Source organism: Mustela erminea, chromosome 8 (assembly GCF_009829155.1).
Source record: "Mustela erminea isolate mMusErm1 chromosome 8, mMusErm1.Pri, whole genome shotgun sequence".
Classification (NCBI taxonomy): domain Eukaryota; kingdom Metazoa; phylum Chordata; class Mammalia; order Carnivora; family Mustelidae; genus Mustela; species Mustela erminea.
This window is the reverse complement of record NC_045621.1, coordinates 39,133,959-39,147,822: the sequence shown is the minus strand read 5'-3', so window position 1 is coordinate 39,147,822 and position 13,864 is coordinate 39,133,959. Positions and strand designations below refer to the sequence as shown.

General features: G+C 57.8%; 1 long non-coding RNA gene across 1 annotated transcript; it reads right to left on the bottom strand.

Moving 5' to 3' along the window:
• Positions 1 to 2,677: 2,677 nt before the first annotated feature.
• LOC116597841 lies at positions 2,678 to 13,294 on the bottom strand. Its single transcript, XR_004288803.1, has 3 exons — positions 13,151 to 13,294; positions 11,765 to 11,843; positions 2,678 to 3,036 (listed from the first exon to the last, which is right to left on the bottom strand). It is a non-coding gene; the product is annotated as an uncharacterized LOC116597841 (long non-coding RNA).
• Positions 13,295 to 13,864: the final 570 nt, after the last annotated feature.

Genomic DNA, 13,864 nt, shown 5'->3' with positions numbered 1-13,864 from the left:
CCAGCCCAGCACCCCCTCACTCCCTGAATGGACTCCCTGGGGAAAACCCAAGACCCCGGAGGGGGGTGCTCACAAATCCCCAGTAAAATGCAGAAAGGACCCTTTTTTCAAACCCAGCTGCCCTCAGAGGCTTGGAGCCTCTGAGTCCAGCCAAGCACCTGAAGCTCTGATGGGCTGACATGGGTTGGGGGCTGAGCTGGGGTCAAGGTGGAGAGAGCTGAACCACTCTGCAGAATACGGGGGCATTTGAGCTTTTCCAGGACACTGGGCACCAGTCCTTTTGCTCCCATCTCAATGACAGAGCAACCATGACTTAGACCATATTGATAACTTTTATTGTTATTACTTGACGGCGATTTCCCTTCTTGGTGTTCAGAGCTCCTGGCTGACGTCTTTTTTTTTTTTTTTTAAGATTTTATTTATTTATTTGACATCACAAGTAGGCAGAGAAGCAGGCAGGGAGAGAGGGGGAAGCAGGCTCCCTGTTGAGCAGAAAGCCTGATGCGGGGCTCGATCCCAGGACCCTGGGATCATGACCTGAGCCGAAGGCAGAGGCTTTAACCCACTGAGCCACCCAAGCACCCCACTGGCTGATGTCTTTTGAGAAACTGTGGCAGTGTGGTTAGTGGGATCAGCTTCAGGTCACCCAGCTTTGCCCTGAAGGCACTGATCCCTGCCCTCTGGTCCCCTTCCTGGGGGGCACCTCAATCTTGATATGCTCACAGCGGCCACACCCGTGTGTAAGTCATCCAGGAGACAGGACCGCCTGCTACCTCCTTGTAGCTGGAGGTCAGGGGACCGGTCTGGCAGAGGGCTCAGCAGGAAAGGCTGGGAAAGAGCCAAGTGTTGCAGGCTGAAACCCCGGAAACGGGGTCAGGAAGCCCCAACCCTGCTGGCTCCTTTGTGGGCTCCAGCTAGATGAGGGAGCTTGCCTTGCCTATTGAGACAGAGCATGGAGAGGGAGTGGCAGCTGGCCTGGACACCCTCGGCCGCCCGGCACATGGCAGGCATGCAGCAGCCACACCCAGCCTTGGCCCAGCCTTGCTCTTCTCTGGGACAAGCCCCTTTCCAGATCATGGGTATGCACGTGCGTTGTATGAACACATATCCCAGATCTATGTCAGGTAACATGTCTCATGAGAACGGGCCACGCGTGTGTGTTTGTGCATGTGCAGACCTGGGCGTGTGCCTGGCACGGCGGCGGTCATGGAAGCCTCCTTCCCCTTGAGGGGCTGGGGCACCAAGCCAGTCCCTGCAGGTGCATGGGTGTTTGCTTCAATCTCCTTTGTAATTTTCTGTATTTTTCTAACCTTTCTAACCTTCCCAACACAGACACAGACACACACACACACACACACACACACACACACACACACACACACACACACACCAGGCTCCTGGCCCTGCTCACCACCCAGTAGGGGAGGCAGGCACAGTCAGGAAGGTCCCAGGGCCAGAGCAGGGGGAACCAGAGGAGAGAGGGGATGAGCTCTGCCTGACCAGTTATGGAGGGCTTCCCAGAGGAAGCATCCTCTGAGCTGGGGCTTCAAAGATGATGAGCAAGAACGCCTGGGTGGCTCAGTCTGTTAAATGTCTGCCTTTGTCTCAGGTCATGATCTCAGGGTCCTGGGATCGAACCTCACAGCAGGCTCCCTGCTCAGAGAAGAGCTCACTTCTCCCTCTCCCTCTGTCCCCTACTCAGGTCCTCAAGTGCTCTCTCTTTCTCTCTCTCTCTCTCCCCCAAATAAATAAATAAAAATCTTAAAAAAAAAAAAAAAGACAAAGATGCTGAGCAGCGCTGCTCCAGATGAACCCAGAACTTCCCTGCTGATGGCCCCCGGAGCCTTATGTACTTTCCCAGGGCAGAGCAGTGGAGTGGTGGAGCGGACCCTCTGTGGCTCCTTGCTGCACAGTCTCCAGCTCTCATCCTCACCTCACTGCACCCCTGGGACAGGACCATGTCCTCCCTCACGTCTCACTAAACCAAATAAGCAAATCAAACAAACAGCTAATAATGCCACTGATCTGGGTGATAACGGAACTTCAGTTCCAATGGAGGCATTGCATTTGAACTCTTCTAGAAGTTTCTGTGTCACCTAAGCCTAAAAAACAGAAGGGGAGGGGGCACCAGGCTGGCTCAGCAGAACATGCTTCCCTTGATCTTGGGGTCATGAGTTCAAGGCCCCTGTTGGGCATGGAGCCTACTTAAAAATAAATAATAAAAATAATCAATAAAATGAAAAGAGAAAGCAATTATGGAAATAACCTAGTCCTAAATCCCATCCTGCGAGCTATGATGGCTCCAAGAGCCCCCTTCAGGGATCACCTTGTCTCGACGTGAACACTGGCATGCACAGACGAGCATACAAGCCTGCGCCCACACCCATGCACCCAGCCTGCCTTGGAAGGGCCCACCTGCCCCATCAGCCATCAGACCCCAGGTAACCTCCCTGCCTCCTGTAGAGCTCTTAACCTGGGTCTTCCAGCTGCTTGGAACTGGGGATGCAGTGTGCGAGGGACCAGCAGGGTCCTTAGGCTGGGAGAGCTGAGCTCTGCCTCCCCCTTCCTGTGTGGTCTTAGAGAAATCGATGAACTTCTCTGAGCCTCTAAGTTTCTTTTTGTAAAGGTAGTAAGGGAATGAGGAACAAGTTAGTTTGTAAACCGTGAACTTCTCTGCAGATGCTATTTATTATGAAGAAACCATGTGAGAGCAATTACAGAGCAACCATCAAGGATTATAGAACAATACAGGGCAAATGGCACACATATGTGCCCGCGAGGCCCCCCAGGAAGAGCACTTTGAGCAGAGTCCTCTCGCGGCTGCCATTTGGGTGGTATCTCCATGCTCCATTTTCCTCACACAAGATAAAACACCTCTAAGGCTCAAAGCCAGCCCGGAGGTGGGGGGCTAGGGAGGGTCAGCCACGTGTGATCATGAGGACCTGTTGGCTCAAAGATTCCATCACACAGCTCAGAGACAATAGGCCAGTGCTGGAATTCAGGTCTTCTGGTGGCGAAACGGAGGTGCTTTCCACTCTGTAGGGGCAAGAGGACAGTATTCAAGCCAGAGATCTGAGAAGATGTGAGTCACACGCACTGATGAAGAGAAGTGGCTGTTTGCTGCGGGGAAGGGCATTCATTCATTCATTCATCCACACCTGTTTCTGAACACCTGTCTCCCATTGAGTAAATGAGAATGAGAGGTGGTGAGGCATCAGAGGGGTGGGGGCTTCTCAGGGCTTCTTTGTCATCCAGGTTAGTCCTAAAGCCAAGACCCCGCCTGAGGCTGGCAGGGCCCAGACCCAGGCCATCACTGGCAACTTCTTACGCATGGGCAGAGCCTCTGTTTTTCATCAAGACTGGTTAAGTGAATCCCAGGGCTTCAGTTGAGGGGGGCAGGAAGGCAGAGAGCGAGAGGGAAAGAGGATGAGGGAGCCTCCCCTGGGTCATTCAAGGGGCCTAGGGGATGAAGGGAACGGGAGACAGAGCCTGGCACAGGCCTGGCACAGCGGCCAGGTTGGCGGAAGCAGGGCTGGGCATGGGTCCAGGGCCACCAGGCCTGCATGAGGGAGGGGTGGGCGGATGGAGGCCAGCGCAACCCGAGGGAACAGGGAGCAGCCTGATTAATAGGATGATAGGGGCAGATGGCCGGGCGGCCAGGGATGCTCTGGGCACCAGCCTCCCATTGCCCGGCCGCCAGCCAGGCCAGTGGTCTGGGGGCAGGGACACCACCGGCCTCTGGTGGGGGTGAGGCTGTGGTGAATGAATCATGGCCAGGGCCAGGAGCCTACAGGCCTCAGCACTCGCTCCCGGAGGACTAGCTAATTCACTTGGAGTGAGGCCGGGCTGCTAAGGACAAAAGCAGCCCGCCTGGGCCCTGCTGAGCTCCATGCACGGCTGACCACTAAGTCAGGGGCTGAGCCGCAGGGGACAGGAGAACCCACCCCTAATGCAGGCTTGGCCAGGGTTCCCCACCTGCCTTCAGGAGGGACAGCAATGCCCCTAACGATGGCAAGCCCCGCATCCTGGACCAGCCTGTGTCTGGGGGTCCGAAGACAAGGCACAGACTCCCCCTCCTGAGCTCCAAAGAGCCTAATGATGGTGACAACTGAGAATCAGGTTGGAGGGTAGGACAGGGAGGGCCAGCCTCATCCTTCTGTCCTGGGAAAAGGAGGAAGAAGAACCTCGTTCAGCCAAGGCACAAGGCCAGGTTGCAAGCTTAGCCCCACCAGGAATAGACATTCAAGGCCCCGAGAAACAAACCACTTGGAAAACAAGGCCTGGCATCTTGCCAGGCTCTCCCTGACGCAGGCTGTTTGCTGATGATGTAGGCGTGGCATTCTCAGGCTGACCCCTATGGTGTTTGTGCCTCCAGGTTTCATGAGCACCTAGGGCATGGTTTTCAGCTGGGGTCCAAACGCTGTCTCAAGGGCTGGGCCAGGAAGGGCTGAGCACACAGTAATCACAGCAGGGGTGACACCCAGCTTCCAAATACCAGGTGCCCAGCCTCAAACCAGGGGTCTGCATGTGCTACCTTGTCTGCCCTCAGTTTTTGCATCTGTAAAATGGGCAAGGCAGGGACTGTTGAAGAAGCCCATTTTACAGATGCGAAAACTGAGGCATAGATCACAGGCCCAAGGCCTGTAACTTGTGGGCAACAGAGGGAGGTCTTCAATGACTCCCAGATATAACCCTCACTTTGCACAGCTCCAGAACTCTTGGTTTCAGGATTGGGGGTGGGTAAGACCGAAAGCTTCTGTCCTTCCAGAGTCAAAGTCCTCACCAGTGTGCTTATCAGGGTCAGAAGAGCTGAGCACTGGTGAAAGGGGAGGATTGAAGGGCTCGCTTTTGGGGCCCTAGCCTCCATTTCAGTGGTCAGGGTCCCCCTCCCAGGAGACAACGTGTTAGGAAGACTCTTGGACAGATAGTGAGGAGAGGGGAAAGGCTGCGGGCCTATGAAGCCCCCAGGGGCTGCATGGTCCTGCCTACCAGCCTGGATCATAAACTAGCTCTCCCTTCTTGTGGTGGCTGTAATCCCCTCACTGTACCCCACAGCCCCTCAGCTCATCTCCGGGGCCAGGAAGAGCAAGACCAAGCAGGTCCCCGAGGACTCTGTGGCGAAGCGTTCCCCAGGCACAGTGGCCTCCTCCGGGGTTGGGGAACAAAGGGGACCTGGCCTGGGAGGGAGCGTGGTGACCACATGCTCCCCCCTCCCAAAGCGGCTGGGCCCGGAGGGAAGGGGGCCTCGAGCGCCCTCTGCTGGCCTGGTGACTCCAGGAGGAAGGAGGTGACAGCCACAGCAGGGAATTGCAGCTCCTTCTCCTGAACCCCGGGCCTGGCTGACTGTGCCACCTGTGGGTGCGAGTGTCTGTACGTGGCTGTAAGTGTGGCTGTGGGTGCCTGGGACGCATGTGTGTGCATATCTGCATCTGTGAGAGCGCCTATCCCAGTGTCTGTTGGTATGTGTGCACATCAGACTTGTGTGTCTGAGTGTGTGTGTGTCTGTGTGCACGTATGTGTGTAAACGCACATGTCCACCTGGGCCCCGGGTGTGTGGGGTGTGAATGGAGCTGGGCTTTGGCTGGCAGCAATTTCAGTGTTTCAGTCCGTTGGGCTGAAAACACCCCAGTCAGGTAGTCCCTGGGGCCGACAGCTCATGTGGGCATAGGTAGGAGGCGGGGAGGGGCAGAGCTGGCCACTGGCCACTCTGATATTTATTCTGTGCCTATGGGGAAGAAAGAGAGGACGATCTTGAGCCGAGTTCCATCCCTAAGGAGCTTTGCATGTGAACAGTTGTACCTAGCCTAAAAAATAAGATGATAACCGCGGCAGAGGTTTAGGCCGGTGAGGGTCTAACTCAGCCTGGAGCTATCCTGGAATGCTCTCTGGAGGAGGCAAGCCAGAGCAGAGGTTTTTGGGGCACAGAGAGCAGAGATTCAGAGAGGGAAGTGAGGGTACACCAGACAGAGAAAACTTTTACTGGGGGTCCGGTGGGGGGCCAGGGCCAGGTACCCCGATTCTGCCGGCTGTGTGGGTCAGGGGTCAGGGGGAGGGTGTCCCTGGAGAATTATGGTCAGGGCAGAGATACTGTGGGGCTCGAGGGTGGAGGGGGAGCCCTCTGCCTCCAGCCCCCGCCTGGGAAGGAAGGCCCGGGATTTTCCTTCTGGGGGTTGCGCAGGCACTGGGTCAGAGCAGTGGCTACAGAGAAAGTTCTCTGGACTAGGATGTGCAGGACACCCACACGGACCACAGCTGCTCAGACGCTGCGCCCTGTGGAGGCCTGGGCACCACAGAGGTCATGCTGCCCCCCCTGCAAGGCCCAGTGATGCCCACGCCACACCAGCTGCAGTGGCCTCTGGGTGCCTCTTTTTGCCATCAATGCCTCCTCTGTGGCCTGGGCCCGGGAGGGTAGGCTGGGTAAGGCCTTGGGCCCCAGCCAGCCCCGTCCCCTCTCAGGGTGGCACCAGGCCGGCCTCCTGGGCCCTGGCCTCAGGGTCTTAAGTGGGCATTCTCCACCCTGAGGGCCTGGGGCAGCAGAAGGCCCCTGCCGAGGTTGGTCTGCTTCTGGTGAGATCAAGCAGGGGGAACATTTCCCTGAACACACACTCATTTGGGCTTGACACCATGGGCACACACAGCTGCCTACAGGGGAAGCACCACTTTACTTTTTCTAAACTCCAGTGGCCTTTTAATGGCAAGCCTCCCTTCAATGTCTAGAACCTTGTGGGGTGCTGGCTTCTTGGCCCCCCTCTGCCTTTTCCTCCGGGGTATCCAGGCCTTATATGGGGGCCCTGCAGACCCTCCAGCTGGGGTCCCTGCAAGCCACCGCCCTCCAACAGCCCTCGTTCTTGCCAACCCACATGCCCGCTCAGGCTGAGCTCGGGCTCAGGGACACATCCAGGGCATCTGGACTCCAGCCCCAATGCCATTGCTGTGCAGGGCCCGCTGGAGCCCACCAGCATTCTCACTGTCTACACTGCTGCTCCCCCACACACACCCCAGGAAGGGAAGTGAGCACCAGGGAGCTCCTCTGACCACGTGGAACCAGAGCCCCCAATCCAACGACTCTTTTTCCCACTGGTGACTCTAGTGCCCTTTCCAGAGAGTTCCTGTGTTTATCCCATTGTCCAACCCTCCCAACCGACCCACAAGGAGGTCTCATGTTGCCCCCAAATTACAGCTGAGGGAGCTGAGGCCCAGAGAGACTGCAGGTGGGACTGAAACCCTGACCTGTCTGACCCCAACCCCCTGGTGTTATCCGTGCTACAGGCATCCAAACACACCCGGCCACCGCTCACTGGTTCCTTGCTCAGCACGATTCCTCCTCATCGTAAACCTCCTGTGGCCGTATTGTTCTGTTCTCCAAGCCTTTACCCGGCTCTCCTGCCTCCTTGGCCTGCTGTCTCTTCCCTCTCACTGCACACAACCCCTTTCTGGCTAGAGAAAGAGAGAGAGAGGTGAGCTACTGAAAAGAGAGTGAAGTCCTCCGTGCCACCAGCATGCTCTGGCCCAGGGCTTGTGAAGGTGTCCTCTGCACTGCTCCCTGCAAAGCTCAGCACCAGGCTACCTAGGCTCTGGCCCACAGAAGCCCCAGGCTGGAGACGTGTGGTTGTAGAAGGCTGACCTTCTCCGGGAGCAGGTGTTGGTGGGGAGCTGGAGCATCGAGGGAAAAGAGGAGGCAGCAGTCCTTGGAGGAGGGAGTGCTTGAGAGCTGCCATCCCCTCCCTGCCTGCCCCTGGGAGCCGTTGCTAAGCTAGCACACAGCAGCAGCGGGAGCACACGTTCCTGGCTCCTGTCGCAGCACCCACAGCCCACATGGCAGAAGTGGCCACGGGCATGGGCGACTCTTTACCCAGGGAAGATGCCAACAGGCCAGCCTGACCCAGGGGGCGGGGCAGGGGATGGGCATAGCTACAACAGGGCCCTGGGCCACAGGAGAGGAAGCCCTTCCACAACCGTGCAGGCATAGGTGACCAAAGGGAGGTGGCGGGTCCCACTCCTGACACCCAGGGTCCTGGCTAGTCTTCCTTGTTTATCGGCATCCTGTCTGATGGGTCACCCAGGGGGCCTTCCTGGCTTTCCTGGGGGCGAGGGGCTGATGGGAGCCCCCAGGCCTCTCCCCTCCACCCCCCCCTCCACGTGGAGGATAGGCCCCAAGGGTAGAGGACTCCTCTGGGCACTACACCTGGGAGCCTCCTCTCTTCTCCTGAGTTCCAGGTGCTCAGGGCTTCTCCAAGGGCCTTCCCTATGACCGGGCACTCAGAGACTGGAAGTCTGGGCCCGCTCCAAGTCCTCGGATGCCCTTGGGCTCCATTAGGCTCTGGCCCTTCCTATGGGCTTTCCTGGGGCTGCTCTCAGGATATGTGTGGCCTGAGGGTGAGGATTTGAGACTTGGGATGAAGGGGCCAGATCACCAAGCCCGGGTCCTTCTTGCCTTCCCCTGCTGTGGTCCTAGGAGCAGATGTACAGCTGGGTGTGAGTGGTGAAGGCCCAGAGTGGGGGGTGGTGGAGGGAGGGGAACCACAATTCTGGGCAGACTCTTCAGCTGGCAGAGGCTCCTGCCAAGACATTTCCCCGCCCCGCCCCCCCTCCCCTCCACTCATTATCAACTTGGGGTTTGTGTGCAAACAGCAGCTGGTCTCTTTTGTCGGCCACCCCTCCCCCCTGCCCCTTCCCTCCTCCCCAATGCCTCTCAATGGCTTTTCCTTCTCAGGCCCTGCCTTTCCTTCCAGGTGATCTAGATGCTGAGGCTCTGGGGAGTACCTGAGAGAGGAGGCAGCCCCTGGCCAGTCTTGGCCCTAGGTCCTAAATTCTCCTCTATCCCTTCCAAGATGCAATATTAAATCCATTTGAGACATGACATGAGAGCCAATGAGGATAAGAAGCAAAGCAAAGTCACACAGTGGGCAAGTGCAGAGCCAAGACACAGACCCAGGTGTGCCCGTTTGCAGAGCCTGTTTGTAGAGTCTCTTTGCAGAGCCTGTTTGCTGAGCCAGTTCACCTCTCAGCCTTAGCTGTTTCTCTGATCATCCTACTGCCTGGCACCCTGGGAATACAGGCCCACTCCCAACCTTCTAACCTGTGTCAAGGCCTTCAGCTGATGTACTTCTGTGTGCCTGGGACTGAGATAGGAAGGCAGACAGAGCCAGATGGCAGGGCTCTTTCAGTTATCACTAGGAGTTGGGACTAGAAGCTAAGGACAACGGGAGAAGTATCTTGGCAAGCAGCAAGGCCTGGAGACTGTGGAGGCAGAGAATAAGGAGGCTGATTAGGAGAACAGGTGAAAAGTAGAAGGGTGTGGGCCAAGGCACCGGCCCTAGGGCATCAAGGCAGCCAGACCTGGAAGCCCAGGCTTGGTCACAGTAAGATGGTGGGCAAGAGGGATGGGCAATGGTGATACAGATACAGGAGCAGGTGTGGCAGGAGGAGGGACCTTGAGCTTGAGACAAATTGGGTTTGAGATGCTAGAAGGATACCCAGGTGGAGGTTTCTGGGGAGCGAGGAGGCTATCCCAGGGCAGGTGGAGGTGCAGGGGTGGAGGAGCTCACAGAAATGGAATAGGGGAGAAGGGAATTGAGGATGGAGTCCTGAACAGAAGGCTCAGAGATCCAGGGAGGGCACTGTGGTGGGGAGAAGTTCCACCTGATCTGGGAACTTGTAAGTAGCAAGGGCTCTGAGAGGGCAAGTCCATGGTCTGGCAGGGGCTGCGGGTGGCCTGAGTGGGTGTGGTGGCTCCTTACCAGGCACTCTGTTCTTCAAAGATTTTAGCTGTTTTAGTCCTTGTAACAGGCCTGAAATGACAAGCCTCAATCTCAAGTGGAACCAAGATGAGGCCTGAAGGTGGTGTGTGACTGTGGAAGTATTTGGGACGACAGCTTGCTGCTGTCCCTCAAGTGGACAAGCACGGAGCTCTGCGCTCTGCCAGGCGTCAGGGTTACGGAGTCTGGGTCCCTCTGAGCCTCACTGCTGGGGATGCCAGAAACCCAGGCCAGAGCGGGCCACATGCTTGGTGAGTGGGAGACACCAGAGGCACCTGCGACTCCCCCAGGCACCAAAGAGAAAGCAACCCCCAAGATAAGTCTGGAAAGAAGATTGGAAAGAAGTTCATCAGGTGGATGTATCTGAGGCAGCAAGCAGGGAGGGAATCGCGAGAGTGTGAGGAAAACCAGGGTCTGTAAGGAAAGGTGCAGCCCGGGCGGCACCACTGCCCGGATCCCCGTGCGCACTCCTAGCCCCCGACCGCGGACAAAGTTCAGCCTCTCCAAAGAGCTTTACTGGGACTTTGGTTAGGCCCTCTGGGGCCCCTGGGGCAGCTGCGGACACACAAGCGTTCAAGACCACCCGCAGGCCTGTGCCCGCCGGCGGCGGGCCCTGCACACGCGCGCGCGCACACACCGAGTACACGGACGCCGGCACACGGCCCGGTCCGCGCGGGCCGGAAGTAGCAGGGTTAGAGGCCTGGAGACCGGCGGCAGGGGCCGCGCCGGGGGTACCGCCAGGGAGAGCGGGAACAAAGGACACGGCGGGGCGGGGGCGGCCAGGTCGGGCCGCGATTGGTGGCTGGGGGCGCGGGGGAGAGGCCCTGCCGGGCGCTGATTGGCCGCAGCCGCAGCGGGCCCCTAGCTCCCGCCCCGCCCCTCGCGACCGAAACTGGAGCCCCGTTCTGCCGCCCCGGACTCGCCCGCGCCCCGGCCATCTGCGCGGGGGGCGGGACGCAGGCCGGAGTCGGATTCCCGCCCAGCCCCCCTCGACTGGCACTCGGCGGAGCCAGACAACCTGTGCACCTCGCTGCCCCAGCCCCGCCCCCGCCCAGATGCGCGCAGGCTCCCGAGGGCCCTGACAGGGTGGGGGGCCTAGCCTGAGCCCCGCTGGGGAGGTCCGGAGGGCAAGGTTCTCGGGTACTGGAGGGCCAGGTTGCCCACGTGGAAATGGGGTAGGGCCCAGGAAGCCGCCTCTTGCGGGAGCCTGGCCGGGCCTCGTGGCTGGACTGGGAGAGGGGTCAGAGAACAGGACACTGCTCAGAGAGGACTGGCGAGGGGTAAAAGGAGTGGAGGAGGGCGCGGGCTGGAGGACACCCCAGGATAGGGGTGGTTGGATGACCTGAGGCCCGGGCTACTCAAAACCTGGCAGCGCGAGGAGTCACTGGGGCTGATGGCGGCGCCAGAATGCCAGACAGCGTCCTGGCAGGGTTTGGGGGTAGGAGAGGTAGTTAATTGAGTTCACTGCCAGCCAGGCCACGCTTCGTGCTTAAGGACTTACAGGATAAGGGGCCTTCTCAACCCCATTCCTCTTTCTTAGCTGCCTGGGAGGTGAGAGGGAAGGGGTGGGGCGAGGGACCCGGGCCACCAATCACAGCCTCAGTCCCACTTTGAATCTGGGCTGGCGGCTGACGGCTAGGGTTGGCGGCACACCTGGCAGCCTCTTTGTCCCCACTTGCCTGCCTAGACACGTCCCACTCCACCCCCACCCTTTGGGAAGCTCTCCCCCACCCACCTAGTTCCCCTCCTTTCATGGTTTTCCTAGCTGGGACTGATGCCAGACCCTAGTCTTCCCGGACTCCAAACCATGCCCCCATCTCTGCCCCATTCTGGGCTGTGCATGGAAACCTAAACTGCGGGGTGTAGGGACCTCCGTGTCCCCAAGATGGCCACCAAGAGCCAGTGGTGCTGGGAGTGCGGTGGGCGGGAGACGACAGTTTGCGACCAAAGTCCTGGCAAAGGGCTGGTCCAGGCACAAGTTATGTGACCCAGGGTGAGCCCCTTACCTCCTAGGTGGCTCTGGCAGCTGCACAGCCATGGTAATAACGATCTACTCCCAGGCTGTTGTGAGGATTAAATGAGATCCTGCAGAAGACAGAGCTTTGTGAGCCTGAAGCCTCAAAGTGTGTGTGGGAGAGGAGGGGATGTTTGCATCTGGTCCCATGCTGGCCAACAGGCAGCCAGAGAGGGTGGGTGAGACTCCCTGGTCCTGCCCCATGGGCAAGGGCCAATATGCCAAGTTGGATGGCAGAGAACAGCACAGTGCCATCCCCGTGGAGCCCAGAGCCCCCTAGACCCTGAACAGAAGGGGGCCAGAGTTTAGAATTCCTGTCCTCACACATCCCCAGGCTCTCCAGGAAAGATGGGCAGAGGAATCTGGGGGTGGCTCTTTTTAATGTTCAGGTCTGAGGGCATGGAGCCCTCTCCCTGATCAAAACCAGAGGGCAGGCCAGGGGCCTACAGCCCTTCAGGTGCCCCACATACTCCTACCCTCTTCCAACTCTGCTTCCCCATCCCCATCTGCTTTCCACCCACCCCACCCCCCAGCTCTGGCATGAAATTGGTCACTAAGACCCTCCAGGCTACTTCCTTAATGTCTCTCAAATCTGTCTTCTCTGTCTTCTTTCCACCCCTCCACTGCCATCCTAGTCACAGCTGGGACCGCGGTGATAGCCTCCACCTGACCAGTGTCACCCTGACCCCAGGCTGCCCCCCGCCCCCACAGCCAGCACAAAAAGCAAACTAAGTCTTTTTCCTTCCTACTAAAATTCTCTAGTGACTCCCCACTGCCCCTAGGACTCCCTGATTGGAACTACAAGGGGGCTAATAAGTGGGTAAGCCCACACTCTGGAACCAGCCTGCTCATGATTGAACTCTAAGGCCATTGCTTGTTTTGTTCTGTTTTGAATTAAGTAGGCTCCACACCCAGCATAGAGTCCAATGCTGGGACTTGAACTCAGCACCCTAAGATCATGACCTGAGGTGAGATTTAGAGTCCACGCTTAACTGACTGGGCTACCCAGGCACCCCTGAGGCCATTCCTTATTAACTGTGCCTTGGTTTCCCCATCTGTAAAATGGGGATGTGTTTCCCTTACAGAAACTCTATGAAATGACTAGCATGCCTGCCATACTGCACCCACAATACGCACAATGAAAGTAGAACGATGGGAAAACCAAGTTTGTATAGTTATGGATTACAGAAGCTAAGGCACAAATCTAGAACTTGGAGCACAGCTGGGGCTCAGTACATTCTAGCAGTTATTTCTGACCCCGCCCTTCAGCCACATCTTTGCCCTCGAACCTCCAGTCCCACAGAAGCATAGGTGAGTGCCTCTTCCCTTGCCCTAACCACCTTTCCTCTCCCCTCTCCCCTCGCGCGGGTCCTCTCACCTGGCAGAGAATGGGTGCTTATTACATATTTCGGAATCAGGGAAGGAGGGCTCCGGAGAAGGCTGGATTGAAGGGATTATTCAGTGCTCCCGCGCCCCCTTGTGGCCGTCCTGGACATTGCCTGCCTCGGCCCAACCTTTCAAATGGGAGGGCGGAAGACGGTTTCAAGGCCTGGGAAGGTGGGAGAAGGCCGCCTGAGGACAGACTCTGTAACCCACATTAATTCCAGGGCTCAGGCGTCAGGGGTTTTCAGCCTCCTGGCCAGCTCGACCTTTCTTCCTCTTCTCTCCGAGAATTCTGTGTATTTGTCAGTGTGAGCTGGACTATGCACCCCAAAGACCAAGAGTTCAACTGTGTCTACACAGGGCAGCAGCAGTTTCCAGAAGATGTGTGTGTCTGTGGGGGGACTGGGGGGAATGGCCAAGCCCACGGTCAAATATATGTCCCTTGCTTTTGTGTGTGGCCAGCTCCGGACCCTGTCTGGGCTGAGAACACAGAGCCTCAGCCTTCCAGGGAGCTGAGGCGGGCTGTAGCCTGTCAATGGAACTTTCTAGATCTTAATGAACTCCTTGGTGTCCAGGTCTCCTGTTCTCGAAAGATCAGTCCCCAGAGTCTGAGTCTTCTAGCACACATCCCCAGGTACTGGGCCACTCTGGGCCTGTGTGTGCACCTTGGAGGGGAGTGGGTTTGCTTCTCCCTCTGTCTCACACATCT